This window comes from Macaca thibetana, chromosome 3 (assembly GCF_024542745.1).
Source record: "Macaca thibetana thibetana isolate TM-01 chromosome 3, ASM2454274v1, whole genome shotgun sequence".
NCBI classification, from domain to species: Eukaryota; Metazoa; Chordata; class Mammalia; order Primates; family Cercopithecidae; genus Macaca; species Macaca thibetana.
Window position 1 is genome coordinate 110,866,815 of NC_065580.1, and position 27,251 is coordinate 110,894,065.

The window sequence follows — 27,251 nt, forward strand, 5'->3', positions numbered from 1 at the left end:
ACCAGACTAGGGCCTAGGAGAAAAGCATAGCTTTGGGTCAGATTCTGAGCAGCTGGTAGGACACAAAGGGGAAGAAGTCAACGATTATGAAGGATATGGCCAGGTAAGAAGGTGGAGGCCAGTAGAACTTAAGAGTTCAGAGCCACAGAAGCTGACTTGGCCTTGGAATCCAGAGCAGGGGAGGAGCTGAACACCCAGCTCTGTCCTTGGCCTAGAGTCCATGGGATTCTAGTGGGAACCCCTCTCCCTTTTCTACTGGATTAATAATTTCTCTCCATTGCCTCCCCAAACCCACACCTTCCCACATGCCCAGCAACCAATGCCAGAGAGGTAGGCATGGTCAGACTGTATTATCCTTGGTTGGTGGTTTTAGGGGAAGTAAATGGATATTGTTGGCAATTAGCAAATGGGCATTGGCAAAGGACAATGCACAATTGTTGCCTTCAAGAGTGGCCTGAGTGTTTCATATATAAGAAAGTTTGAGAACACTCTAATAAAACAGTAATAAACAGTGTCAAAAAAAGATTTTTGAGTTGAAATATCTCAGTATGGGCCAGGCATGGTGGCTCACGCCTGTAACCCAAAACTTTGGGAGGCTGAGGAGGGTGGATCACTTGAGGTCAGGAATTTGAGAATAGCCTGGTCAACATGGCGAAATCCGTCTCTACTAAAAATACAAAAATTAGCCTGTGCGGTGGTACACTCCTGTAATCCCAGCTACTTGGGAGGCTGAGGCAGGAGAATTGCTTGAGCCTGGGAGGTGGAGGTTGCAGTGAGCTGAGATTGTGTCACTGCACTCCAGCCTGGGTGACAGACTAAGTGAGACTCTGTCCCACAAACAACAACAACAACCTCTCACTATGATTTTCCAGATAAAATATGATGTACCATCCCAATATATTATCCGTTGTACCCAAGTCACCTCTACCATAATTATGAAATGTGATCACCCTTCCTTTTTGTACCCAATTATTATGACAGGAACCTCCACTTACCAAGTTGCTAGGAATTTGCCCATGTCAACATGCTCTCAAATGATTTAATTAGCTCACTTAGGCAAGTTAATTAACCTCCCCATGCCTCAGTTTTCTCCTCTATAAAATGGAGAGTCTGACTCAAACTATGGCCCCAGATTTACCTGGGAATCTCTTGTTGTGAACTTCTTCCAGGATTATTCACAGTTAGAACAACTGGGGATACCCCTCCTCTCTTCACAGGATTTTAGTCAGGTCCTGTGTGGCACCAACAAGACAGTAAAAAAGCAGGACATCATTGGTGAATTTCCCAAATCCCACATTTATGCATGGTCAATGTAAAACAGAACACAGTGCGGCTGCTTTGGTTAAAGTAGGGAGAGAAACTCAAAGCCCCATCCGCTCGGCTTCCCTGCTCACCTTAACAGCCCTTCAAGCCACTCTGCTAAGCTTAGAATGAAGATGGGATCCTCAAAGCATCATTTCTTTAATAGTTTAGGAGTAGTTTATTGGCAAGGTCTCATTTTTTCTGTCATCAATGAATCATTTTACTTTAGGGTAGCCATTGGCCCTGAATATGAAAAAAGAGGTTGCCTAAGACATCAGAAAAAAAATAATTCTCTGTATATTTAATATTCTAAGTAAGAAACCAAAAAATTTAAAGCTTACCATGTGCTGGGTGCTTCAAAATATATTATCTTTATACTATCTGCCACAACTCTGTGACAAACTATTGTCCTCCATGTTATAGTTGATGAAAATGCCCCCAACTCCGTCGGCAAAAGTGAAGTAATTTGACCGAGGTCATAATGCTCTTAAGTGATGGATTTGTATGACACTGAAGGCCACATTCTTTCCATCCCCTCCTTCTCATTTGTGGAGCCTTCAGGAAATGTATTGTGCTTCTTTAATTTTTGTTGTAATTTATCATGATTCAGTATTGTCATGAGCAGAGAAGAGAGTCGAGTTGAGTCAGTGAACATTGAAAAGCATTGCGTACAAAGTTGGGAGCATTTAATTGACATGTTGTCACTGATAAAACTGGCATCACCTTAGAGGCAGAGGACAAATCCTCACATTGTTTCTGGGACAAGGGCATGGAAGAAGAGAAGCTTTCACTAACTCCCTTTATGTTGTGTATCTCAATGGTTACTAAATACACCTCTCTCCTTTCTTTTTTCTTTTCTTTTTCATGCCTCCCCAAAAAAAGAGTATGGTAAATTTTTAGGAACTAGTTACAGTTATAACTAGTTACACCACTCCCATCTTCAAAATCATTTAGCTGTCCCAACTCATTAAAGGTCAAATGTGGTAACCAGAATATGGAGATGATCTTTGCTAATAAGGTTCAAACCTAACATGGACTCTTTACACTGTGAGCTGGGGTGGATTTAGATTTCATATCACCCGTGGTTGATAGCCTATGATCTTAAGTTTAGTAGCTTAAGCAATTTATATTCACCAAAGTTACTTGTACCTTTTCCCTCTGCAGCTGATGGAAAACATGTCCTATTTAATTGGAAGGAAAAGCATCTTAAAATAACACTGAATCTTGGACATGTTGAAGAACAAATAGTTTCATTTCCATGTAGTGCGAAATCCTCATTTTATTTGGGACATGGCTGACATGTTTATAAGCTAAGTTTCTTTTCAAACTAGAGAATCCCACAGATGTCTCATCTGGGAGGACTTATGAGCTGTGTGACTTACTTTATTGTTAATAATAAAACAAACTGTTCAATTTAGAAATCATTTCTTATCCTTTTCATTGCTTTTTGCACATTTCCTTTGTAGTTATAAAAGGATTCTTTGTGTTTTAATGGTTTATTCACTCATTCCAATGAAAATAGCTAAAAAATAAAATTACAATAGGCACTGGGAGTACATCATGTCCTTGGAAATCATATTGGTACTACTGATATTAAAAGGACCAGACAGTCACAGATAAAATTCTACCACTGCTTTTCTAAATGTATAGAGATCACTTTGGTAACATTGAATATTGCTGCTGCAATGTAAATTTTCATTTAGGAAATGGGATTCTTTAAACATGCACAAATTGTTTCAAGTTGAATACCTAGGAAGTCAAAGGAGAGCTTAAGGCCCTATCAGCGATCCAAGAAAATATGACTTCCCCTCCATGAATGGGCCACACACTATTTGACAGGTTTGGCTTTATATATCTTTGGAAACTTGGACATGTGTTTCATTGAACACTGGGGTTCTGGTAGATGCAGATGGATGGAGATCTTCTTTCAGATCTTCTTTCAGCTAATATATGAGGTGTTAAAGTTTACATTTGCCTCTTGTATTCATTGCCTTCCTGTCACTTGTCTTCCCTATTACCTCCTTTTAAGGACTCATACTGGTGCATTGAACAGATTAGTGACAGTCTTGGTAATTTTTATACTATGGACATTTATTCCTGTATTAACACATTCTATTATTTAGAATCAAATGGTTTTTATAACTAGTAGCAAGCAGATTAGAAGATCCGTGAGATCAAGTATCGTGCATCTTCCCCCTTAATCGCTGTATTACCAATGCAACCTAGTGGCTGCATCCAGTGGATGCAGAATGACTGTTTGATAATTGAATGAAATAATGTAGTCTATTTCTGGATAGAAATATTGAAGCACAGGGATTCAAAGTTATACAGTGAGTAGGTAAGAAGATAGAAACTAGATCTTATATATTTTTGTTATTCTAATGAATCTCTGTTTTCCATCAGATGCTGTTTCTCCAAAAGAAAATCCTTGACCTATAAAAATCAGATTGTTAATAAGTAGGTTAATTTTTCCCAAATTATTTATCAAATAAGGAATTGTTCTGGCCTAGCTTCCTTAGCAAAACATCTTGGAGATAGAACTGTGCAATTGTTGTACAACTTCAGGTTCAGATAAGTTGTTTTTTTCCTAGAATCTTTCAGACTGGACATGAAAACATCTATGAGCAATATGCATCTGATTCATTTAAACTAAGTTAACAGGAAAACCTGTTTCAGTAAAATATAATTCAATTTATTGTAACAAGTATGATCTACTTTACAAGCTTGAGGTACAAATAAGGTCATGTGGTAGTCATCAGTGCTGTTTACCAAATATTTCCAGCTTTCTGACTTTTGGCAATGTGGCAGGATTCACTTTCTGGCTTTCTTATAGTAGCGTGGAATGAAAACTAGGTCTGGCCATGGTGCCACAAACAGAGGGTTGTATGTCATTTCCAGGCCAGAGCATTCCGTATCCTGCCTGAGACCCGGAAGAGCTCTCAATCTCCTTGGCATGGTGGACTGGTAAATGCTTGATACAGTGACTTCTTTGTCAGCTTGGGTTCCTCAATGATTAAAAGGAACAGAGTCCACTATTGACCCACAGTTGAAATATAGCATGGAAGAGAAATGAACCTTTGTTGTTTTAAGCCACTGAGATTTGGGGTTGCTGTTCCTGTAACATAATTCAGCCTATTCTGACAAATATAGGTACTATTTTTTATTTTTCCAGCTAATCTTTGAGCCCTTCAGATATCATCTGCCTCCTCTATTAGTTTCTCCAAAAAAAAAAAAAAAAAAAAAAAAAAAAATCCAATGTATTATTTTACCCAAAAAGGTCTGGAAAAGACTGAAAAGTCTTATTAGCTGCTACTGCCTTTTCTTCATCTCCGTCAAATAGTGTACCCATGGTTTCTCACAGACAAGTGGATTCTCATCTGCTGGAGTGATAATATCCTTGCAAGTCCAGATTTCTGCATAGGTAGTGCCACATGCCAAGATATCAGCTGTTTAAATTCACACCTTAGCTGTTGCTTAAAGCGCAACAGTGCAAAAGGGTAACTGGACCACAGCACTCAATATACTGGAACCATGCCTTTCTCTTGAGTTCTGGACCATGGTAGGCCCCTCTTTGCCAGTAGACTATAGTTAGAGTGATGATTCAGCCAAGAGATTCTAATTATCTTCACTACCAAAAGGATGAAATCAACGTCTTGAACCTTGTTCAGGGAGCTGGACACATAAACAATTAATTCATGTATGTCAGCATGCCAGGTCATTACTATAGAGGCAGATGCTCTTTAGAAAGGTGAGTGGAGGGAGGATTCATAGAGGTGATAATTGTTTTGGGCATTCATGTATATGAATTTCTTTTTCCTAGCAGAGAACTAGAGAAAGTCACTGCAAGAAGAGGTACTGTTCACGTAGACATGAAATCCAGAGTGGGAACGAGCATGCAGGGGTCAAACATCTGTTTGATGGGACATCAACATCTGTTAATGGGACAAACATCCGTTTGGATGCATGGGATGTGAGCCATACCTGTAGGATATTATTTCAGAAAACCAGGTGGTCAAGAAGGTGACAGAAGATGCTACCTTTGACCAGGGGATGACAGCTACCATCCCAAACACAGGATCTGTGTAGATAGTGTGCAAATTTTCAAACCACACATGTGTGATACATGACTCTCAGAATGGAGAGGGTTGACATTTGAGAGAGAGAGAATATTAGACCTTCAAAATACTGACAAGGGGATAATGATTCTTAATAAGAGCATTTCTCTCATCTCCAAGACCATCTTCTTTTCTGTCCACGATTCTAAACTTAATGGTGACTGGAGAGTTGGAATTGTAAGGGGAACCTAAACGGGGCCTACCTTCCTCTCCACTTCCTTCTAAATGAAATACTGTCTCTTATTGCTACTGCCAACTTCCGATGCCACAGGAAGCAGGTCTGTTTTGTGGTCAGATGAGAGAGGGAGGTTGAAACCGACACTTTTTTAAGGGAAGCCTCAGAAGCTGGTGCTCGAGATTTGCTTGCTAACCAATATTACCCTTGCCACAGGATACCATAGGGTTGGGAGAGGGTTTCTCAGAAGTTTGTGGGTAGCTCATGTATTCTCATTAATTAGGAAATTAGATTGTTGGCTGTAAATTGAAGGGTAAGGAATGTTTTTATTTAAAATTGAGGAAATGAAGTGTGGGAGGGTAGATGATAGCCATGCTTTTTACACCAAATTGCAGTGGTTTACTTGCTTTTGCTTTGAGGGTCATATTAACTTCAGCACCAAAGCTGGTCCCTTGGAATGCCTTTCAGTCCTCTGAAGAATGGATTCATTTTATAAGATTTCCTGTATGAGCATGATTCTGGGTAATATAAGTCGCCTTAGTGATTATAAGTTTTCATTCTCTTCCACCAAATTGCCCATCTGAATTTCTTTAATATTCTCTCTTACTCCTTCTAGAAACAAACTTAAAACCCAATTGCTTTTGATTTCCAAGCTAAGTTTCCCCAGGCTTACCAGCTTGTGGATAATACATAATAAACCGTAATATCGCTTTCTGTTCACTGGTGTAACTCCAGGCCTCTAGCTATACTTTCAAGCAGTCCTTTCTTATTTTCTCACTCTAGCTCCCATTACTGGAGTCCAAATCCCAGGAAGTCAGGTAGGGGTAGTGCCTGAGTGGGAGTGCTATATGGATACTGGTGTCAGCGTCCAAAGACCCGACACCGTGCACTCTGGAAGCTCTTCCAAAGTGCCCATAGGGTGCCGGGATCCCTGCGTTTCTCACTGTGAGGAGGCTGCACCAGGTCACATGTGAGGAGATTGCTTCTCTTCCTCTTTGCAGTTATATTTTGTCTGTTGGGCTCTGAAGCAACATTTCTTGTGCCTGTCAGCAGTTCTTTCTATGAGACTGGAACACAGAAAGAACATACAACCCATTCCTGAAGTTGAAAGCAGTCTGTTCTGCCAGTCACAGCCTCTTCCTGGATGTGTCTGCAAAACCATTTCATTATTCTTTTTTCAGGAACCTTCCACCAAACAAACAAATAATAGCAAAAATTTCCAACAACATAAGAATAAAAGCCAGAGTTCCTGTTCACTCATTTCTTATGTGTGTGTGAATCCCAGTGTAGACTCAAGCTGGATTTCTGTGCATCTAAGAAAGTTACTTCATGCAAGTCTCCCATTAGCCCAACCAACAAAGTTGTGCTGAAAACACTTTCACCCAAATCCCAGGCATCATTGTGGCTAGATGAATGGGTTACCAGGGCTGACTGATAACACATGGTTTGCAGAATGTCATCTAAGGTATTCATTTTGTTAATGTTGCAAGGTTTATTAGAGAACCTCTGTGCATCTGGGTAATCTCCAGGGCTTTCAAATCAGTTTGGGGGATACAATTGTAACAAGTTCTGTTCATTTTTCTTTGATGAGAGACATGGAGACTTGGTACTTAACTTCCTAATTGATTTGAAAATTCAAGCCTCAAATACCTTTGGGAAGTAGAAATCATGAAAACCAGAGTAAACCACTTTTCTTTTTTTCTTGGTCAAGGGGACATACAAATTCAGAATTTCTGAAGAATCAAGGTAGAAGGTTTTTTCTTTTTCTTTTCTTTTCTTTTTTTAAAATAAGCCTTGTGGATTGGATTCAAATGAACAAGCATTCATTTCATATAAAGGGAATATAAAAATGTCTGTGGCATGAGGATGATGCTCAGAATTGTCTAGTTAGAGACAGTTTTGTTTTGTTTTTAAGCTCTCTTTACTTTGATATGGGGGGGCAGTTAAGTACTTTTTAAGGTACTCATACTCAACACTATGTTCCAATATTTTGTAGTCAAAACATGAAATGTACCACTGTCATTCTAATATAGCAACATAAATGAATACTATAAATCTGAAGCCAGTTCTAGAAAAAAAGAGGAGAAGGGAATATTTTTTAAGTCCTGTATTTATATGAAATTCAAAACTGCTTATGGTAGTAGACAAATAGAATTTCTTCAGTTTATCTATGTACCCTTTGAATGGCCAGATGTATTAGTAGCAAATAGTTTAGTATTTGCTATTTGGATGTCTTAGGAAATAGCTTCCAAGGTAGGAATTGCATAAGGTGGGAATCTGTAGAGTTTGACATCAGGGTGTACAATCTAAAAACTTCTTGTTATTCTAGTTTACCTTTTGTTTTGTGTTGACCTGAAGCTCTTAGCTCATTTGATTGGCGAAGGGAGAGATCTGGGATCTGCAGACACCAGGTTTCCCTGTGGACTGTAACCATCAAGAACATATGTCCTAGCCACAAATCTTTGAGGTACTCATGTAATGGATTTCTGAGTGATAAAATAATACTGCTTAGAAACATTTTCTGAAGGTTTTCAGTCTGATGTGGAAATACTTACATGAACCACAAAGTACCCTGGCTTTATGCTGTGGTTCATTACCATGAAATTCCATGATGTGGAGTATCACAGGAACCTTATGCTTCGTCTTCTAGTATTTGACAACAGCAGTTCTGCAGGAGAAAGCCTAAGCCTCTAAGACAAGCTTGTCCAACCTGTGGCCTGCAGACTGTATGCAGCCTAGATGGCTCTGAATGTGGCCCAACACAAATTTGTAAACTTTCTTAAAAAGTGAGGGTTTTTTTGTTTATTTGTTTGTTTGTTTTTGCTCATCAGCTATCGTTAGTGTTAGTATATTTTATGTCTGGCCCAAGATACTTCTTCAAATGTGGCCGAGGGAAGCCAAAAGATTGGACACCATTTTTCTAAGATCTAACCCTTCAAATAAGATCTAACCCTTCAAATGGCCAAATTCAAAGTATATCTAACAATCCAGGATTGCCCTTTGCCTGAAAGTTCTCATTTCAAAGCACTCAACATTTTCATTTAGAAATAGTTTCTTTGGCCTTTTATAGACATACTCTTTCAATTTTTACCATGGAGACCTCTTCATATAACAATACTTAGAATTTTAAACATGGTTTCACTTTAAGTAACTTCAGCCCAACTCTGCTGAGTGAAATAGATTTCTTTCCTCTCTCAATTGTGTCTGCTGTAATGTAGGATCAGATTATAGGTCAGCCCTCAAACCATGGTTATATACTTAAGCCATGGGAAAAACCAACCAACCAACCAACCAACCCCCAAATCTGTGTTACTGAGGCAGTTGGATGCTGCACTTTGCCACAGTTACCATGGGACTGAACCATGGGGTAGGAAAGCAGAAATGAAAACTTAAAACAAAAGAAACTGTTTCAAAGAACGGATCTGGGGGGAAGAAGAGGGTTCCCTGCTTCTAGTGAGCAAAGGCAGCAACCCTGAGCCTCTACAGCCCTTCCTATTTATTGGGTAGAAAGAGCAGGGAGGAGGAGTTAACGACTGGTCAGCTGCTTGATTGATCACAGGTTCACATTATTGCTAACAGGCTTCAGATGTGTCTAATCACAAGAAACACTTGTGCCTGGGTTGTGACTGCCCTCAGCATTCCTTCTGGATGGTAGACTCAGTTTGTCAGTTTGCCAACATCCTGCTTTCATGAGAACAGTTTGCTGTTTACTCATATAGCCTCCAGTGGTATATGGAGTTGATCACGACTCTCACTCTTTTGGCCTGCAACAGTAGGAAGTCATAGTGTCCTCATGAAAACCTACTAGAACTGTTTCCTTCCCTTTTGGGATCTTCTGTTCTTTTTGTCATCCATTGTAATCATTTCTAGGTATACTATCTCTCCCTTCCATGGGATTAGCAATCCCATCCTAGACATTATTCATGGTAGTGGCAGCATTCTCCAACAGGATGACACTCTTAGGATATTCCCACTTGCTTCTAGAAATGGTAGAAATTTCCCAAACAGTCTCGGGTGGCTGCTTTTCAGAACTGCAATACTGATGGGATGTTGGAGCAATGAACTGGCGTGGTAATTTTGAGCATAAATAGGACTGAAGGGAGCAGAACTCTCATGTGAACTTCTAGAGAACTTAAATTCTAGGATGAATTAAATATATTCTTCATCCTATTATTTTTTATGGTTATTTTCTAGTTGGTGCTGATGTGTTTTTAAGAATATCTAACCTCTATTTTTGAAGGAAATGCAACCTAAGAGTATAGAAAATACGTTGATTTAAATTTGATTTTCCTAAGTTCAGACTCTATATTTATGCTTGCATAACTGGACATTAGAGACTAAAAAGGTTTAGATACATAGGAATATTTATTACAAATGCATAATGATAACGAAAGTGCTTTCATTGGTATTCTTGTGTGCCCAAGGTTACCTATAAACCAAATAAAAAACAAGTGATTTCCTCTACTTGATTTGAAGTAGTCTCTGAATTTCTAAAGACAAAGATTACATTTTATTGATCTCAGAGTTTCCAAAAGAGTCTAGTACAATGGATTAAATATAGTAGCTGTTCCATAAGTTTTTTTGTGTAACTAAGTTCCTGTATAATGAATAATACTTTTATGATTGGAAAGTAAGATAGTAGTGATAAAATCTCAAATCACTTAAGATTTTATTCTGGATTTAGATGGTTCTTGGCCTTGTGGTCTGCATGAATAGTAGCCCTTAGCATTGTTCAAGGCATGAGGCCCTGGGTTTAGGGTATAAGTCAAGTGGACTAGAAATGAGAAAAATTCCCCTTCTTATTTGGTATGTCCTGCTTTTCAAAAATAAGTTAATGATCTTGCCATGCCCTATCATAATTAGTAAGCATGAAATTTAATTTGACATTTCATGTTTGATATGCATAAGCTTGCCCCACTATTTTCTATTTCTAGAATGATCTACCCAACATGCAAATCTGCTCATGTCATTCCCCTGTTTAAAATTCCTCAGTGGCTTCTCGTGAGTTTGATATAGATCATACCCTTAGCGCTATTTACAGTGAGTTACACCAACCTTCATCTTTCATTAACCCCAGTCCCCATTTTGTCCTTTAGCCCATCCTGAGGTGGCCACTATTTTTCAGTAACCATGTTCCCTCCTGCTTCTAGACCTTTGCATAGGAGTGGGGGAGGTTCCTTAATGTGGGGGTAAAATTCCGGGCAGGCTTCTCATTTCTGTGCTTGAGGCATATTTTGAAGGAAGAAAAAAGTATTTTGTGACATCTTTCTGAGTGTTCGCCCGAGGCCCTTGCTATCTCCTCCCTTTTAACAGGTTTAATGATTAACAGAGCAGACAAGCAATCTCCCTGCAAGGCCTATGATGGTCCCTTGTTTTTCTCAGAAAAAGCGTGGGAACTTAAAGGTTTCCTTGAATGTTACATGACTCTGCTTCGTTTATTTTATATGTTTAATTTTTTCTTTCTAGATCACTGGCCCTTCTTACATTGATCAACAGAAGCATCTGTTTTTAGAATGTGAGAGGATGTCATGTTTTCTCTCCTCTTCTACAAGCTCATTAAGTATTAGTAATGTACTTAGGTGAAGGACTTTATGCCATTGAGCCTTTTAATAGAGTAGTGATCTTAGCATTACACTTCCGATGCCTAAAATATCTAAACCAAATTAGTAAGAGTAGAAAGTCATTTTCATTCAGTTTGGGGACAGGGGCCTATTGAAAACCCCTACCTTGATCGTCCTATATTCACTTACAGAAGGAAAGAATTAGAATGTAGGCTACAGCCAGTTTAGGGTGCTTTCTGTCGCTGTAAGGCCAAGTAGGAGTGAGTTAAAGCTTCCTTTTCCAAGAAATCATCACACTCCTGAGTGAAGAGCCTCACCTTTGCCCTCTCCCTATTTGCTCCCAAATTGATTTGCCTGAGAGCTGGAGGTTCACTAACACCTCATTGTGAGTGGGAAGAACAGAACAGAATGCCAAGGAGCAGGCAAGGACAGGAGGTCAGCACGCTGACCCGGATTCAAAGGCTTGGGTTTGTTGAACAACCTCACCCAGTCCCGCCAGCCCGCTTTGTTGGCCGGCGTTGCACGGTATTGGGGGCTGTGCGCCCTCTGCTGGGCAGAGCAGCACACGTGTCCGCCTCTCAGCGCCTGGCCTAATGAATTTCAAGCTTTTGCTAACACGGGGGCAGATTTTCCTCTCAGGGGTGATGCTCTACCAGCATAAGACAATGGCCATGGAAATACAGCCTTGAGTTATTTTGGGAAATTTTAAGCCAAAGAAACAAATGATAACTTACTTTACGTTCTACTCCAGTCAACTTCAGAACCACCAATTTCCTTTCATTGTGGAATGGGGCTTTAAATTTGCTCTGATGACATTCAATTCAGTGGCACAATACACCAAAGTGAACATCTTTATGTTCACAGACACAAATGGACCCACACAAAGAATTACCTAATAACTCACTCTTTCCACTCAAGATATTCCGTGTTTTTTTTTGGAGAATACAAGATTTGACATATTTTTGTGGCTTTCCTTATGTTTAACATAGCAGTTTCTAAAATCAAAGCCTTAAAATCTATTTGGATTTCATTCATTCATTTATTTTTCAGTCACTGAACAGACATGAATGGGCACCCACTATGTATCTGCCATTGTGTAGGGCTGTATAGAGCAGAAATGGAGGAGAAAAGAGAATATCTACAATCTTGAGAAACTCCGTCCTGAGGAGAACTTAAAGAGCATACTAATAAAGGAAGATATTAATTGTGAGGGAAACACAGAGATGGTAATAACAACACTATGAAGGGGCAGGAATTAGGATCTGCTTTGCAGGCTGGCGAGAGGTAAGTATTAAAAGATATTTGTATGCTTGAAAGATATTTGTATGTTTGCCAGTAAGACAAGGTCGGGCGTGGCAGATACTAGATGGTAGAAGAAATGGTGTGTGTGTGTCTCACAGGGCCTTTTGAGAGGCTGGAGTCCAAGGAGTGGAGCCTGGTGAGAGGTGAGCTAGAGTGGTAGGTTACAACTACTTTGTGCAGTGCCTTGTCTAGCATGCTGAACAGATTGCATCGTATTCAGTCGGAGAAGGCAAGTCGTTGAAGGACTGTCACTAGGAGAGTGTGAGGACTGCTTTTCATTTTAGAAACATCTCTCAGTAAGGTAGTGGATGGATAGAGGGTAGAGGAATGTCAAAAACAGCAACAGGAAGCTGTCTACCTTCTGTTGGATCAGAAAAGACAAAAGAAGAAAGGCAAAGAGAGTGGGGCTCCTGGAGAAAGGATTAACTGGAAAGCTTTCTGAGAGGCAGAAAGTTGATTGAAGGTGGAGGATGAGGGTGAAGGAAGCATTGAGGAAGACTGAAAGTGTGGATGATGCTGATACCAGGATGGGCCGAAAAAGGTTTTGTGCTGCAGTTGTGAGTTTCACTTTGGGCATATGGAAACTGAAGCGACCATGTGTGAGGATACCCACTACACAGATGGAAATAGGGTCTTCAGCTCAGAGAGAGAAAATGCCAAAGGGTGAGAGCATCCAGGAAGCATCTTTGTGTGGAAGATACGGGGATAGAGGCAAATGGAGGCTTTCCTTGTTTCCTGCTTCCCTTTTACTTAGGAGATTAAAGTGACAGTTTCATTAACTGCTTTTACCACATTAAACATTGTTGAGGATTTGGATTTGGGTAACATTTTGTCTTAATAAGAAACCTACTGAAAAGTAAGTTTTTCAAAAAATGTTTTACTCTTACATGATCAAGTCTTTATCATGGAACCTGTCAGCGTTAACATCTAGGATTTAATGTCAACCAACGTAAGCTTTTAAAAAGGCATATTAAATCAGAAGTGACTTAAAAATAAACTCTAGATGAACTTGATCTATTTAAGTTAAAGGATTAAGTTATATACACGATGGAGCATCAGAGATTGAGTTCTTTTTGGGTGGGCCTTGGAAAGGGAAAATGCAGAAAGATCTAATTGGTTTTGCTTTCGAAGAAGAATCATCATTTTTATGTATATATGTATTCATAAGCATAATTTGATCGGAAAAATGCTTGATATTCTAACCTTTTAATTAGGAGGGAGGAATTTAGGGATCATGTTGTAAAATTGTTTTCCAGGTGAGGAATCTGTGCAATAAATTTGGGAAACACTGAAGTCTTTATTGTATGCTTTTTCTGGAGATTTTTTTTTTTTTTTTTTTTTTTGAGCCAGAATGTCACTTTGTCAGCCAGACTGGAGTGCAGTGATGCAATTATAGCTCACTACAGCCTCATCCTCTGGGCTCAAGTTATCCTCCCACCTCAGCTCTCCAAGTAGGTGGAACTACAGGAATGCACCACCACACTCAGCTAATTTTTAAATTTTTTGTAGAGACAGAGTCTCAACTGTATTGCCCAGGCTGGTCTCAAACTCCTGGGCTTAAGTGCTTCTGTCACCTAGGCCTCCCAAGTGCTGGGATCATCACAACTGGCTGAGATTTATAATTCACATTGTGACATTGAAGACTCTGAGAAGTTCTGCAGGAACCTCACATTTCCCAGTCTTATTTGATGGCCAACCCAGCATTTCCCAGAGTTTGGATGATGTTACTTTAAAAGTTTCCTTTATAATTAAGTAGAGCAATGTAAGTGTTCAATCTTTTAGCCACAGAGCTCAGTTCAATTAGTAAACATACATTGAGCTCTTTTATGATAGTTACCAGGTTAAGTCCCCAAATCACAAAGATTATTCATAAAACAATAATAATGACAATAATAATAGTAGCTAAGACTTGTTGAGTGCATACTAGGTGCCAGGAAATTTACTAAATATTTTGCATACACCATCTCATTTAATCCTCACAACTTTGGGAGAAAAGTATCCATTTTAGAAATGAGGAAATTAAGACCCAGAGAGGGAAAGTGCTTTTCCTAAGGCCATAGACCTAGTGAATTACAGAACTGGGTTTTAGATGTGTTTCTACCTGATACTGCTGTTCACATTCTTAACTACCATAGCCCTGTCTATGGAGAATTTATGGCCTCAATAATATCCATGAATATTTCCAAGATGGGCTTCAGGTATTTTGACTTGAGGATCTTCAACCTGTGAGTTCTATTATTAGTTTCTGATATTCTGCATTACACTGAAACGTCTTCCTAATTTAGAACCAAGGCAGCTCCCTTTCTCTGTGAATCTGAAGCTCTTTGTATCAAACAGCCTTTTGCTGGGATGTAGTATCTCGTTTCTTCCACATTACGTAATGCAACATACATGAAGTAGATCAGGATGTAGCTAATTTACAACTTTCCTGCATGGTTCCTGAATGTTCCTTTTTCATTTTTTTAAGTGGGAAAAATGAACACTATATTTTAAATCTTCCTTATACACTCTAGGCAATACTTAAACATTTAACTCTTAGCGATTTGTGTTTTTAGTGGAATAGGGTTTTCCTTTTGGGTCATTTTCATAGAGTAACTTTGGTTGTCCAAACATACTCTGAAATACGTTGGGGATTATGGCTTCAACACATGTAAGCCTAAGGCCAAAGTATGAGTAACACATGATATTTTGTTACATTTCATGAACAAACCACTGTTTTGTGGTATAATACAAAACATAGCTAAGTAGTTTAGATTACTATCAGGCATTACAAGGTTAGGTTTTCAATTTATGGGATTACTCCAAGCTCATTAGAAGTATATTCTCTAGCTCTAGGGAATGCAGCCTAGAAAATAGTGGTTTCCCTTGTGAAAGTGGTATGTTTTTAGTCCATTTATTATATTTTTTAGTTTATCTCAATTATGTCCTTTGGTACTTTAGTACAATAGTTGATTTCACAAATAAGCTTACAAAGTCTGTTTTACCAATGAGCCAAAAATGGTAAAAAGAGGGAAAACACATTGTTGTTATTTATTAACTTAAACTCTGTCTTCAGAATGTCACAGACACTCTGTCAATGACACTTTTCAGAGCAAACCAGCTGTGATTGGTAGAAAAGCTCTGAGTTGTAGTTTTGTCTCTAGCATACACTGCAATGGCAGTTTGTCTTTCTGATATTTTTTTGGTTTCCTCATTTAGAAAAATGGGCCTAGTATCCTGTATTCTGCTATGTGAATGTTCTTTCGAGGTATGCTAGGAATAATACGAGCTTTGCAATTACATATAAATGGGCTCCTATTCTCTTGCTGTATGTATCTGTGATCTCGAGCACATTATTTAACCTCTTTGAGCCCTAGTATCCTTATCTGTAAAACAATGATAATGGTAGAGTGTACATGATCGTATTATTGTGAAGATTAACTTAGGTACATGTAAGTACCAGAGACCAGAATGGATGCAGGGTAGCTTCTCACTGCATGGGAAGTTCTTTTCATTCTTCCTTACAATAGAAATATGATTATCCCAGCCCTTTGGGAGGCCGAGGCAGGCGGATCACGAGGTCAGGAGATCGAGACCATCCTGGCTAACATGGCGAAATCCCATCTCTACTAAAAACACAAAAAATTAGCAGGCGTGGTGGCGGGTGCCTATAGTCCCAGCTATTTGGGAGGCTGAGGCAGGAGAATGGCCTGAACCTGGGAGGCGGAGCTTGCAGTAAGCAGATCGCGCCACTGCACTCCAGCCTGGGTGACAGAGCAAGACTCCATCTCAAAAAAAAAAAAGACAAAATAAAGAAAAAAATATGATTATCATTTTATTCTTTCACACACTGTTTTTTAACTTTTGTTTATATATCGGTACTTCAAAATTGCACTGAAAACTCTTAAAAAAATAACAGCAAAACAACAAATGGATTGTGGCTATATATCTGATACCTGAAGAATTGGCCGAATCTGATCCAGCATATGTTTACTGACCTTTTGCTTTGCATAATGCATTAGAGTGACAAAGGAGAGCTGATCTCTTTCTGAGTTCTTGGTAAGTCCACATTTCAAAATGCTGTTTTTGTTTTTTGATTTTTTTTAAGCCAAATCAGAATGCATTATAGGCCATTACTTTAAAAGTTTCCTTTGTAATTAAGTAGAGCAATGTAAGTGTTCAAACTATTAGCCACAAAGCTCAATTTAATTAGTTAACATTTATTGAGCTCTTGGTATTAGAGGTACCATGTTAGTTTCCCAAATTACAAAGTTTATTCATAAAATAATAATAATAACAATTATTTCTTTTGGTATAAAAGGGAAACATGACCCTATTTTAAAAACGGAAGTATTGTCTCGTCTGCAGGACACCCCTTCCTTCTGGAGTGGCTTGGGGCCTAAGGGAAAGGGCAGCAGCCATTGCTCTGGAAGGGATGTGTGAAGGAAAACCTTCATGCAGCATCCACATGTGAGTCTTAAGTAGACCCACATTAACTGAAATATTTATACATGTAATTTTTGAATAATCATTTACATCTGGGTCTCTATCTGCAATCATTTTAACTTAATTCTTGCAAACCTTTTCTCTTCTTGCTTTGACTACCAGGAAGCTTAAAACAGAATCTGTGACCCAATTATATTAACTTTGTGATAATTTTTTAGTTTGGGTCATGTTTTTCTTGGTCCTGATTTTTGTGATGTGTCTTTTATTTTGTTGTCTATTAGTGAGTGATAAAATTTGTCGAGTAGGGAAGAGCATTAATATAATACCTAAATCAGGAAAAAATTCTAGGAAAACATTTTGCTAGAAGAAAGCTAGTTCTCAAATGATTCAGAGATTCTACTTGTAATGGGTAATGATTCAACTTACACCTCATCTGCTTCCCCTTGGAAACTGCATTTGTTTTGGCAAAGCCAAAATTAAGTGTTTAGAAATGGAGTGTTCTGAGAAGAAACCAGCAAATCCTAGTGATTCTGGACTGCCCTTGGGATCCCAGTGCTGGTTTGAACAATAATCCTGATTTTTAACAGCTTATTATGTGTGGCTCCACTTTGGGCCAAGGGGATTTAGTTGTGTTTAAGACTTTGAATTCCATCATGAACTTTGGGCTTGCCTCATATCAGTTTAAGATTAATTATGGTAATTCTCAAAGCAACTGAGTATGTGTCAGAATTTCTATCTGGATCAGCACTCCTCCTCTGATCCAGAACCCACGTCTGGGGAGGCTGGGTAAGTAAGTGGAATTAGGAGAAAGGCATGCATTTTAGACATCTCCCCTGAGTGTGCTTGGTTCTGACACCAGGACTTGCCTGCCTGCTGTTGACGGTACCTTCTTGTACATTCGCTGTACATTTCCTGGCTCACTCATACAGTTTTTTAGTCTGGGTGCATCAAATTTAGTAATATGTCTCCAGAATAACCATATACTTTGAGGTATATTTCATTTTCCAATACTGAAAATGAAAGAGCCATTAGGCTATGAATCGGTAAACAATCAGTCATTCCCTGTGTAAAGTAAAATGAATTAGCATAATTTATTAGCAAATTCAATTTTCTTTAAAGTGTTCTTTGTATTTCTAGGCTGTATCATAATGGTTAGTAATGCCTCATTTAAAACAATAACCTAGGAAGTCTTCCATTTTGGATTCTTAATGGTGGGACATGATTGAAAGAGGAAGAAAACATACTGAATGTCCTTTCACAAACTTCAGGAAATAGGGTTACTGGATCTTCATGTGGAGTGTTGCTTTTTTTAAAAATCAGATGTGATCTCTACACCATGTGCCCATTTCTTCTCTTGGGGCAATAATTCTCTAACAAAATAGACTGAGTCAGGTAGTAAAATTGCATAGTAGTAGTAGTAGTAGTAACAATAGTACTCCTAATAATAGCTAACTCTTTTTGGGTATCTGCCAAGCTTTCTTCAAAGTACATTACATATATTAGCTCACTTAAAACTCTTTATCCTGTAAGTCAAATGTTCTTATTATCTCCATTTTATAATCCTTTTAAGGCAGGCATTTTTATTATCCTTATTTTATAGGTAAAGAAACTGAGATACAGACAGGTTAAAGAAGTTACCCAGGGTCACACAGCCATGGAGTAATATAGCTGGTATGATCTGTGTAGCCTGTGTGCAGAGCTGCTGCTGTAACCACAATCACAGAACTGCCTTCTAGTCATTTTTTATTGTTAATATTTTATAAACTTATGTCTCATTAAAGCACTGTTAAAAACTTTGATTTCCCCCCCTTTTTTTTTACAACACATCACTGATTAGTAACAACATTCTTAGATTACAATAATGATCCTCATAATGTGTTGTGCAGTTTATGTGTATGTTCATGTCTCTTGTGGCTAGCATTTATGGATAGGCCAGTGTTCAAAATTCCTTATATGTATTAAAACCTTTAATCTTACTATTATTTAGGTAATATTAGATAACAGTGTCTTCTTCATAGGTGTTTTTGAGAATTAAATATGTTATCTGTGCAAAGTGCTGTGGAATGTGTGGCTCATAATAAGTGCCCTGGAATGCTGATCATTATGATCCATATGTTACAGCTGGTGAGGCTGAGACTTTAGTGAGGTTGAATACCTGCTCGCAGGCCGTTACCCGCTTAGAGAAAGAGCAAAGCTTTGAACTCGGACACTTGCCCTTTAGAGCCCACACTCAGCCACCACACAAACAAGAAATATCAGGACCTTGTCTTTGTTTATTTTGGTAAACCAAAGCTTTTGTTTAGCTTACAAGAAGCAGCATGGTATCAAGATTAAGAGAACAGGGTCTGGAGTCAGCCTTCCTAGATTGGAATAGCATCACCCTCCTCCCTTGATAGCTGGGAAATTTACCTCAACTCTCTGTGCCTTGTTTTTCTCATCTGTATAATGGGAATAATTACAGCTTGTATCTCACAGGGTAGCTATGATGATTAAATGAGAAAAACCTGCAAAACTTAGTACAGTGTCTGGCATATGATAGCATTCAAATAAGATTAGCTAACATGATTACTAGAATTGTATTTGCATTTCTTAAATGTATTTTGAATTTTAAAGTCACCGCTTAAATCCTTGGAGCCACCAAATGTGGTGGCTCATGCCTGTAATCCCAGCACTTTGGGAGGCCAAGGCTGGTGGATCACTTGAGGTTAGGAGTTCGAGAACAGCCTGGACAACACGGTGAAACCCCGTCTCTACTAAAAATACAAAAATTAACTGGGCATGGTGGGGGATGCCTGTAATCCCAGTTACTAGGGAGGCTGAGGCAGGAGAATCACTTGAACCCGGGAGGCGGAGGTTGCAGTGAGCCGACATCGTGCTACTGCACTCCAGCCTGGGCAATGAGCAAGACTCTATCTAAAAAAAAGAAAAAATCCTTGGAGCCAAATTCAACGATACTCTTATATGCCAGACTCCCCCTGAGAGTCTGTATGTGTGAAGCCTCTTACTTGGAAAGACTGCGGGGGCTGTCATAGTAGGGTTTTGGCGGGGGCAGTCACCATGAGGCTGCTTTCACAGCTGGAGTCACTGAAAGGGGCACTAAATGAAGATACCCTAATGATCTGCATGGCCACATTTGTTTTGGGCACTCAGAAACTGTGTTTAGACTGTTTATTCTCTGATTATGTGTGGAGTTAGACTTCACTTAGCTCCATCATGACTTTATTTTCCCCAGCTGGGATAGATGGAGGAGAGAGAGAAAGAGCATAGGCAGTGGCTTCTTGATATTATGTTTTCCTCATTAGGATTCTTTTATTCTGGAAAGATGAGCTCAATGGTGTAGTCTTCTTGCAACAACTGACACACACATTTGCTTTTCCTTCCCAGTCTTATCCTACACCCAATTTTTTTTTTTTTTTTTTTTTTTTTTTTTTTGAGCTGGAGTCTTGCTCTGTCACCCAGGCTAGAGTGCAATGGCGCGATCTCAGTTCACCGAAACCTCCGCCTCCTGGGTTCAAGCAATTCTCCTGCCCCAGCTTCCCAAGTAGCTGGGATTACAGGCGCCTGCCGCCATGCCTGGCTAATTTTGTATTTTTAGTAGACACGGGGTTTCTCCATGTTGGTCAGGCTGGTCTCCATGTTGGTCTGGTTGATCCGCCTGCCTTGGCCTCCCAAAGTGCTGTGATTACAGGCGTGAGCCACCGAGCCCGGCCTGCACCCAATATTTCTAACTATATAGTGGTGCATGCTATGGGTTACAGTTTGGATTTTATTTTCAAGTTATTTCTGTCATGTTTTGAATGTCATATCTGTGCTAATTCATATGTCTATGGTTTTTAGTCTCCACTCTCTGAAAGCCTACCATTTAATTCAGGGAATTACCCTGAGGTCGGGGTAAAAGATAAGCCAAAAATCATAAACAACCCCAAGGCTGTTTTTTTTTTTTTTTTTTTTTTTTTAACTACTTCATTTTCTAATTTACTTTGAAGAATGTTTCTTCATTTTTCTTGCTTTCCCTAAATTTTGTTGAGTTCTGCATTTGAGAAGAGGACACATTCCTGTGTGTCTATAGCCAACTTCCCCAGTCTGTTCTATATAAGGCAAGTCAAAAGATGTTAATATGCTCTGCTAAATACATGTACTGCTTTATGTTAGTTTGGGAACCACTAGCACATACAATATAAGCAGGCTTCTTTTCTGCTGTACTTTGAGAATCCTTTACTAATCCAGTGTAGGTGTCTGTCTCCAAGAGGAGACAATCATATGCTGACATCTTTATTTCTTGCAGCATCTCACAAAGTCAGTGTCAGAGGACCATGCTTTGGGAAATGTTAGTTTATGCGGCAGTCATTGCTATAGATGGAAATAGGGAAAGGTGCGCCAGCTTAATGGTAGTTGTGCTGTTATTTTTTTTAAAGATTAAATGAGGCCATACCACAGTTTATTAAAAACAAACACAAAATTATTGAAATCAGAATTTAGTAAAGTGTTTTTTTCGTATATTGAAAATAAAGAGGAAAATGATAAAGGCCAGGCACCATGGCTCAAGCCTGTAATCTCAGCACTTTGGGAGGCCAGTGTGAGCAAATCGCCTGAGGTCAGGAGTTTGAGACCAGCCTGGCTAACATGGTGAAACCCCATCTCTACTAAAAATACAAAAAATAGCCAGGCGTGGTAGCGGGTGCCTTTAATCCCAGCTACTTGGGGGGCTGAGGTTGCAGTAAGCCAGGATCACGCCATTGCACTCCAGCCTGAGCAACAAAACCAAAACTCTATCTCAAAAGAAAAATAAAAAAGAAAGAAAAAAAGAAAATGATAAAAATTTAAAAATAATATTTACAAACACACTGCTAATTCTATATGGAATGCTGAATCTACCACAAATTTAATCTAATAACACACAGATTTCATCTGTAGTCGGATTGATGAAAGAAAACTACAAGCTCCTCAGTATTCAAAGATTTTTTTTTTCTTTAAACAAATGTCACAATACAATAAATATAGATTAACAGGCAACTTTTTTTTTTTTTTTTTTAAACACAGATTTAAAAAATGTTTTCTGGACATTCCTACCTACCCAGAAAACCATTTTTCCAGAATCTCTTGGTCCCAGTAAATAAAATTGTTTATTGTGGTGGTATGTTAACTCATGCCCTTTAATTCTCAAGTGAGAAAAAAATTTATTTTTTGCTATCAAGATAGGAACCTAGAAGGATCCTGAGCAGAAAGTCAGAAGGCCTTGGTGACCTTGTTAAATACAGATCCCAGTGGGCACCATGCCTCTTACAGAATGGGTACCCAACACATTGCTGTAGAATGGACTTTTTCTGCCTGAGCTCATCTGCTGTTCAGTGGAGAAGTTGGGCAGAATACATGACCTCCTAGGTTCTTTCAGGCATGGAAAGGTGGATTGCATGGTATATTGTGGTTATTCAATTGGTTAGCGAACATGCAAGGATCATTCAGGAGCAAATAAAATTTTCATCTTTCTATGTAAGTCCAGGGATAAGCTTTAATTTTAAGAAATGGGGCTTCCCACCTTCTTCAGCTTCATACTCCTTGTTGTGTGTGCCATGCGTTCTTATGTGCCCCCTTCACTGCATGGAAAGTAAAGCAAGTGATCAAGAAGAGTTTGCTCTCCATTTTGAATGACACCCATACCATTTAATATGTTTAATAATACTAGGGTTTAATTAATGCACTTATCTCTTGGAAGCATCACCTGTTTCTTTTCCCTCAGTGGTCTCTATATTTTTTATTTCAGGATCACACCTAATGTGAAAAACAGTATAAATATATGACTGGAAAATGTGGTTAATAATTATTGAATGACTATTATGTGCCAGATGCTGCACAATATATTTACATGTGTTTTCTTCCATATTCTTTTAAGAAACCAGGGAACTAGGTATGTTAAAGTAGTGGGGTTTTTTTCTTTTTTCTTTTTTTGTCTTTTTGAGATGGGGTCTTACTCTGCGGCCCAGGCCGGAGTTTAGTGGCACGATCTTGGCTCACTGTAACCTCTACCTCCTGGGCTCCAGCCATTCTCGTGCCTGAGCCTCCCAAGTAGCTGGGATTACGGTTGTGAACCACCACGCCCAACTAATTTTTGTGTTTTTAGTAGAGAAGGGGTTTTGCCATGTTGGCCAGGCTGACCTCAAGCGATCCACCCACCTCAGCCTCCCAAAGTGCTGGGATTACAGGCATGAGCCATGACACCAGACATTAAATTAGTTTTATACATGAGAAAATCAAAGCGAAATAAAGCTAAAGTGATTTGCCCAGGATCCATATGCTAGTAAATGATACAATAGGAATGCAAACCTAGTTATCCTCAGAGACAAAGAAAACTATTTTGGGGAGTAAGTAGTCCACTTGAAGTGTATGGTGGATTGTGGACCGTAGAATGAGTGAAACAGGGAAAGACTCTGAAGGTGGCCATAAGGACTGTTGTCCCTCGCTCAGGGAGAAGTCCTGCTGGGGAACAGTCTTCAATAGAACTGGGGTTCAGTTCCCTTCCCACCTTGCCCTCCAAGGGGAGCGGAAGCCTCGAGTAGCATTTCAGTCTGAATGGTGGGGTCCTAGAGACAACATATTTAACAGCATCTTTCTATTTGATTAACATTGGTTGTCCTGAAAAAGTCTGTATTTTCCCATTTGCATGTAAAAGAAACCAGATATCCAAAAAAAATGTTCCATTTCAAATTTGAAAAAGCTGTTTTTAGTGGATTAAAGGTCAGGCATAATTACGACTTTTTTCATACTATGCCACAAGGCAATAAACCTACACTTTATTTATTAATCTTTTTCTTCTTGTTTAATATTTGGAAAAAAAATCCAAAGACTTTTGCCGCTATTTCCCACTATTTTGGAGAAATGAATCCTAAAGACTGGAATTATGTCTTTGAAAAATGGACGAACACTATTTTAATGTCTAGCTGAAAACCTTTGTCATAAGGGGGCTTAATGAATACTTTTAGATGATCAAGGTTAGATGAAAGCTTTGAGAGGTCATCCAGTCCTAGGCTTTGAATAATATCTCCTCCAAAGTTTCTGTCAAGCTTGAAGCTTTATACTTTCATGCTATCTGAAGTGTACCCATGAAATGTCTCCTTTTGACATATTTTTGAAGAAGAACTTTGACTCACAGTACAAGAGCTCAGATGTCCAGTAAAATTCTGATTCAACTGGTTAGATTTCTGTGTGTGTGTGTGTGTGTGTGTGTGTGTGTGTGTTTTCTTACTCGTTGACCTGCTCTTCTAGGAGAAAAGAAATTTAGCTACTTGAAAAAAAAGGCACTTGACTTTTATGAATGCCATTATAGAAATAACTTACTGAATTAAAAAGGGAAATTCTAAAATCTGAGAAGACTTAGAATGTCTTCGAAATTCTATAACTTTTAGATTTTGTCTATAAATTGATTCTAAATACTGAAAACCAATAACTACATACTTTTTTTTTTCCAATGGAGAACTGTGACTATAATTTTTTCTCAAAGCTTTCAGTGACATAACTCTTGTGCTACGCATAAAAAGCTGAAGAGATTGTTTTTTCTTACATTGTACTGATTGTTCAACATCATGTCTTCCTTCAGTTTTTTCATATTAATGTCATCAACTCTGAAGTACTATTTTTCTTCTTGTTTTAATTGCCTTCTACATAATTGAGAGAAAAATGTATTTTTACTTCACTATAATCCTGTTGCTTAGTCATTCTGTATATCCATTTCATTCTTTCTCTAGAAGACATTCTTGGAGCCTTTTTGAATTTTGAGTGATTGTTTTCTAGGCCTGTTACATGGCTAATGTTCTGAGAATTATTTTCAAAGAATTCTTAAGTTGGTTTTGACATTCTTTATTACTGCTATCTTTCTTTTTTGATCCTGAGTATTACTTGATATCTCTACATGGATGTCCCGTAAACATCTCAAATTTTTCTGCTAGTCTTGCTGTACCCACTGTCTTTTTCATCTTTATTTATGGAAATTCCATCTTTCCCATTGCTCAGGACACAAATCTTGAAACTACAGTCGACTCTCTCACAGTCCGCATCTCACTCAACAGGAACTGCTATAGCTTTACTGCCAAAATAAATCCGAACCTAACCAGACTTCTACTGAAGCCATGAGCAGCATCAAAGTGGTACTCATACTACTGTCCTAGAGTTGCACATGACCAAGTAACTTTGTTATCATGACAAAACTGGGACTCTAGAGGAGATATTCATGCTAGTAGCATGTCTTCGTATATTCTGTGTTGAATATGAAATTTTCCCTCTTCAAAGATCCTTGATGACATTTGGTAGCTATTTTCAAATAATGTAGGGACTGTCAGAAGTAATTTTTGGAGTTGACATGATTTGTTATTTATTTGTATAGAAACTTAGTTCATAAAGCACTATACATGATTGTCTCATTTGACTTTTATAATGTTTGTAGGTATCTATTTTATCACTGTTTTGCAGGTGAAGAAACTGAGGCTCAGATACTACATAATTTGAGCTGATCTTGTTAATGGTGATGTCTTCAGAATTTAAATCTGATTTTTCTGTTTCTAAATTTTATTTTCTTTCTGTCATTTCTGCCCTCTAGGAGACATAATTAGGAAACAATTATACGTCTGAACTTATAGAGGATCCTGTTGAACAAAGATGGACATTCCTTTATTAGAGTGATCCGATGTTAAGACATGGTGAAAACCCACCATCTTTGAGGCACATTCTAACATTCAACACCCCCTACCTGTACCTCCTATTACACTCTGGCCAGGAATACTATGGGAGTTCCCCTTTGGCTAGCTGATATAATCCATATTTTCTTTCAGAGATGAGATTCTGTTATTTACAAAGGCCCATGGGCATGTCTGCTTCTGTAAGAACCCATTACATCAGAAATATAACCAGGCTTCTTGCAATCCCATTTTAATAGAACTATTTTTAATTAAATAATTGGAACATCTACATTACTAGTCATGAGTACTTCTGCCATGTTTGTTAATTCTTTAATATTTGTATTATTGTCTTCCATCCTATAGTAGGCCAGGATATTTAAAATGAAAGCTAAAGAAATTTTCTGATAAATAATTGGAAAATATGTTGTTTATTTTACATTGCCAAATGGTATACATCTATTGATTTTGTTTGTTTTTTTCCTTCATCTAGAATACTCACAATTTTTATATTAAAATCTAAATGAAGCAAATAATTTCTGCCCATTTTATGATTGACTGTTTTTGTTTGACAGTTTTTATATATTAATAATGCATGACCTTTCCATCAGCTTTACAATTTTTGTTTGGGATTTTTTAATATGTGGGAGAATGTATTTTCATTATATAGCTTTTAAAATCTGATACAGGAATAAAATTCACTTTAGTTTTATGAATATACATAAAATAATTCCTATCTTTTATCTCAAAGTTTTTTCAACCCAGCAAAGCCATTTAAAACTTTTTTCCCCTCAGATTCATTTGTGATGTCATTTGTTATATCAGCCCCATGTTAAAAGAGGGCTGACCGTTTCCATTAGTAGGCTTATCATACTTTGTATAATGTTTCCTTGCCATATTACTTTCAATTCAGTTTTCAAAGTTATCTACAAAGAGTTTTCATTTTGACTCTGACTTCGCATAGCAACAGGATAACTTAGTGGCTTTCCTCTATATTTTACCTTTACAATGAGTGAAAATAGCTGATAGTTAGAAATTGTTTGATACTGCCAGGAAGAAAACATATCCAGTATCCAATTTCCTTACTCACACTTACATTCTCAAGAATGTGGCAGTGAAGGAATATTCTCCTTTTAGAATTAAGCTGGTCTGTATTCAAGCCATGATGTGCATGATGTCAGGGATGTACCTTACCTGACAATTGTGATCATGCACACATGCACTCCATGCTCAGTGACATCACCTTGGTATGTAGAAATACCCCCTTGTTGTGGGTATTTACACCTTGGAGCCAACAAATACTAAGGACCAGGACTCTCCTATCACCTCAAAGAGCCATTTGTTAAACATTTACCAGCACAACACTTGTTCAAGCACATTGAATTTATGTGACTTTGCTCAAGATATTTAACCTCAAGATGTTTAGCTTTATTTTATATCTCTATAAAATAGAGAGAAGCTAGTACTCTACCTACATCACTCATTTTTCAATTTGGATAACTTGCTTTTTTTTTTTGAGAAAAAGTCTCACTCTGTTGCCTAGGCTGGAATACAACAGTGATCTCTGCTCACTGCAATCTCAGCCTCCTGGGTTCAAGCAATTCTCCTTGCCTCAGCCTCCTGAGTAGCTGGAATTACAGGCGCCCGCCACCATCCCCAGCTAATGTTCATATTTTTAGTAGAGACAGGGTTTCACTATGTTAGCCAG

General features: G+C 38.3%; 2 protein-coding genes across 10 annotated transcripts in view; one reads left to right on the top strand and one right to left on the bottom strand.

Annotated features, from left to right (window-relative positions):
- The window catches only part of MPLKIP (M-phase specific PLK1 interacting protein), an 811,813-nt gene that overhangs the window by 487,155 nt on the left and 297,407 nt on the right, over positions 1–27,251 (bottom strand). The window contains exon 1 of one of the 3 annotated variants that reach the window (XM_050783340.1): positions 1,738–1,741. The exons of the other annotated variants lie outside the window; for them this stretch is intronic. The gene's annotated coding sequence lies outside the window, so the exon portion shown is untranslated. Of the gene's footprint in view, positions 1–1,737; positions 1,742–27,251 lie in introns of those variants that run through there. 3 annotated transcript variants of the gene reach the window in all.
- Positions 1–27,251, top strand: part of SUGCT (succinyl-CoA:glutarate-CoA transferase) — a 772,786-nt gene that overhangs the window by 485,142 nt on the left and 260,393 nt on the right. The gene's annotated exons all lie outside the window — the stretch shown is intronic.